Here is a 4,540-nt window from a genome sequence, read left to right as displayed (position 1 = left end):
TACTCTTTTGATTTTTTTCCTCTAACACTACAACTCTCTTAAACTTTATAGTAATAATAATAGTACACCTTTAAAGTACTGCTCATACAATATAATAATTAAAAATTTGTGGTTTGCTTCCAAGTGAACTATTCTATTGAAATGTAGGCCTAACACACCAACTCTCTACCCACAAGATTAATACTTATGCCAGAATCAAGCCAGCTGTCTCCAACTAATAATAATGTCATTTCCTGCAATCTATATATTTACCCCAATATTGCTAGAGTTTTGCTTGTGGGTCCTGTAACCCCCTGTAACATGAGCTAAAACATTGCTATAGCTTGTATCCAAAAATTAATTTTTATTTTTATTGAGGACAAGGACAACATTGAATAAACTATTATATTGCAGGTTGTGTAGTTGTGGATGAGCTGTGCTTAGTTCCTGAAGAGATACCGAATTATGAGGCTATCAAGAGTCTTCACTCCCAGTTAGATGACGACCACAGTGGTGACATCGATGTGGCAGAGTCTGTTGATGTAAGTTACAATGTTTTTATGGTTAATCAGTCACTGTTGTTTCTAGGAAGTGTGCATTTTGTGATTTTAATCCTTTAAAGTTTTTGTCTCTTGTCATTCTGGAACTTCCATTTATGATGAGTTAGATGTTTCACATGAATTTACTTCAAATGTGTATAATTTCTTTGAATCACCTGAAGATATTCCTTCCCTCTCCCTCTCACCTTCAATGATCATAACAATGTTACGATCACAATTGCACAGGAAATGATAGGCTGGATAAATAGAATTCTCAAAATGAGGGATGTCAAGCCAATGATAATCCAAGACCAACTTCGTCTCAGCATACCTAGTGATGAGATAAATGAGTGTAAATTGCTGGGTTATCAAACTGGGAAAAATCATTGATACTAAAGTTCAACTCTAGCTCACGAAGAAATGACCTATTAAGAACATCTCTATCTATGAAAACTGATGTATATGTCATTGAGTGCCTGACCAAAACAAGACAAAATCTATGTAAACTAAGAAAGCTACGACATGACCAAAAAAATCCACCATTGCTTTGCAGGGGATGGGAAAATTGCAGTCAAAAAAGAATGAACAGGAAGGAGATATTTCATTTCTACTGAACATGAACTAAAAAAATTTTTGAAGTGATGCTGGCCTAACTGAGTCAGAATAAAATGCGGTTTGTACTCACTTTCCATGAGTAGTGGTATAAAACTCAAGTTATATTTCCAATTATTCTCTAAAACCTAGTTTTCATATTTCTATTTTGTCAGTTTGACAGCAGTGAATTGTCTAAGTAGTTCCAACACTACCTCATAGTTCATACACTCATTAGACACCTCAATTATTATTATTATTATTATTATTATAATCAAAAAGAAGCGCTAAGCCACAAGGACTATACAGTAGACACCTCAAGATCACCATTTTGTTTGTTTTAAAAGGTATACAATTTTTTTTTTTTTTTGTATTTGTATCTTTTTTTTTTTATTTTTTTTTATATTTGTAACTATATTTTACCATCCTTTATTAGTATAGAACTATACACTGTATTTTTTACTGTATTGTGTGCAGTTTATATTATAGTGCAATAACAATCCAAAGTTAGGTGCTACTGATTTATGACCTTAAGTTTTTTACTGTCTATTGTGTACAGTTTATACAGGTCCGCTATCACAAATCTGGCAATCAGTTATTCGGCACTAATTTTGGCTAGCATAATTTCAAATTTCCAGGGTCGCCACAACAACCTGCTGCTACTGTTTGGTGGTGCTACTTGCTGCATAAGTCATTCCAATTTCTTTTTCTCCATTTATTGTTTTAACCTGCTTACTTTTAGCCCTAGCCATGGTTCCAATGAATAAAATAAATGCTTCTCATTATGTAAAGCACCTACACAGTACATTATCCATTAAAGATAAGGTGGCTTTGAAGCCACAGTCGGTTGCCATGAGCTCAGTCTCATGATGCAGGAGAATATGCTTTATTATTACGCTAATATCAACACTACAGCTTATTTGCCTATCACAATTGATCTAATATGACATAATAAACAATATAAATAACATAAAACATGTTAAATACTCCAGAATAAATAATATTTGGCATAACACCGAGCAGTTCGACGGAAGTATGAAGAGGATATGGTATACAAATACCATTCTCCTATCCCTGTCTTGGGGGCTTATATTAGAGAAAACAGAGTGTAGCACAGGGCTAACTGTGATATACACTTGTACTCCACCATAAACCTGAAACAAAAAAGTTATTTTCTCTATATAGATTATCACACACAGCAGCATATGTGTAGAGAACCTAGGATAACCCAAAAAAGTCAACGTGGCTTATTTCTAGTACCTGGCTTGTGTTAGTCATATATGATTTTTGGTAAATATTCGATTCCCAGCCAGGGTAGAAACATTAGGCATGTTTCTTTACAACTGTTGTCTATATTTACTCGTCAGTAAATGGGTACCTGGGTGTTAGTCGACTAGTGTGGGTGTTATCCTGGGACACTGACATAATTTTCTTGCAATACTCTGCATAACAAGTGGCTTTCTATATAATAGTATGTCAGTGATGTCAGCTAGGCCTGTATACCTTGTACATGTATGTGTAGTAAATAAAAATATTATTATTATCATTATTATTATATTATTATTTTCTCACTTGTTTGGTGAGTTATCTTATTCATACTTTGGGCAATGTCTGATGGAAAGATGCTTCTTAACGTACACCAGAAATGAAAGAAATCAGACCATAAATAGCGGAGTTCACGTCTCAGCCATTAGCAGCCGCTTAGCGGTATATTTTTGTATGGTTTTTATGGTTATATTCTCATTTTTTCGGTCTCATTTGACAGAATGAAAGATATATTACAGAAATAGATATGATTTTGATTGCTTTCATGATGAAAAGTACCTTGAAATTGCACTCAGTAGCGAAAATGCTCTATTCTTTAGCGAAGCTCAAGAGTAAACAAATGACGTCACCGCCCAATACCTGTCTTCCTGCCAGTCCAAATTCCAATACGGAGTCAAGAATGGGTTGACATTATTTATACAATTATTACAATAATGCAGCAGTCTGCATAACAGTAGATCTTCTATTTTTTTGTGAATAAGAATTCCAAATGGTAAGCAAGAGTAATATAAGAGGCGCCTGTAGCCGTGACTAATGAACAGAGAAAATGTTATTTTAGTGCCAGGAATGTCTGCATTGTTTATTCTGGACCCTATTTTGAAATTGGCATCTGTTGAAATTTGTGTGAAATCAGCCAAATTGCCAATTTCTGACCACTTTATTGGGTAGTTGAAATAAGTGAATTTGCAGTTGCTTGTACTCGGTTGACAGACTAGAAGTAAATAAGTTTATTCAGGTATACACAAATACAGTTACATAGATTATCATACATAGCAGTGTATGTATAGAGAACCTAGGATAACCCAGAAAAGTCAGTGACTTGTTTCCAGTACCTGGCTTGGGCTTACAATATATGATTTTTGGTAAATATTTTTTTTTCTCGGTTGTTTGTTGGGCTCTCTCATTGAAACTTGGGCAATGTATGATGGAAAGATGCTTCTTAACGTACAACAAAAATAAAAAAAAGACGGACGATAAATAAGAGAGTTCACTTCTCAGCCATTAGCCACCTCTTTGCAGTATATTTTCGTATGGTTTTGATGATTGTATTCTCATTTTTTTAGACTCATTTGATAGAATGGAAGATATATTACAGAAATAGACATGATTTTGATTGCTTTCATGATGAAAAATACCTTGAAATTGAGCTCAAAGTAGCGGAAATGTTCGATTTTTTCCAATGTTCAGTGAACTTTGTGCAAGTCAAGTTGGTTAATTTTATTAAGTGTATTCTAACCTAACCACTCTGTAATCCGGCAAACTCAGTAATGCGGCACACTACAGGTCCTAATGATGCTGGATTTGTGATGGAGGACCTGTAATAACATTACTGCAATAACCGTTAGGTGCTATTGATATATCTAGTCTTAATCATTCATTATATTTCATTACTACTCTAACATTATATGTTTATTAGTTTTTACAATCTACTGGAACAATATGCATTTACACCATTATTGTTCATTCACTCCCTTATTACAGATATTAATATTACCTCTTTCACCCTTCTGCAATTCATGATCATTTAAATATTTGCCAGTTGACCTAAATACTGAATGCTGACATCGACCCTGAACTAAATCTATGTAATCTAAATCCCAGTCATCATTTAACTGAAAGCAACTGCCTTTACTACACAGTAACAGAAGCCAGTACTGGCCTCAGCAATGCCAGAAATTTTACAATTTTTAATTACAATGTTAGATCCTATATATGTTGGTAGAATTACCAACAATATGTAAAGTAAAAGGACACAAGTGCAATTAATGTAACATTTTATTGTGGCAACGTTTCGGCTTGATAAAGCTCCTGGAGAGCGAAACGTTGCCACAATAAGGTGTCACGTTGGTTGTACTTGTGTCCTTTTACTTTAAATATTAGATCCC

General features: G+C 34.1%; 1 protein-coding gene across 1 annotated transcript in view; it reads left to right on the top strand.

The window, feature by feature from the left end:
* The first annotated feature begins 391 nt into the window (after nucleotides 1-391).
* LOC128690043 (stromal interaction molecule homolog) overlaps nucleotides 392-4,540 on the top strand; it is a 298,076-nt gene continuing 293,927 nt past the window's right edge. Inside the window, exon 1 of the mRNA XM_070088695.1 lies at nucleotides 392-521. The gene's annotated coding sequence lies outside the window, so the exon portion shown is untranslated. The remainder of the gene's footprint in view (nucleotides 522-4,540) is intronic.

This window comes from Cherax quadricarinatus, chromosome 25 (assembly GCF_038502225.1).
Source record: "Cherax quadricarinatus isolate ZL_2023a chromosome 25, ASM3850222v1, whole genome shotgun sequence".
Taxonomy (NCBI): Eukaryota; Metazoa; Arthropoda; class Malacostraca; order Decapoda; family Parastacidae; genus Cherax; species Cherax quadricarinatus.
This window is presented reverse-complemented; position numbering and strand designations above follow the sequence as displayed.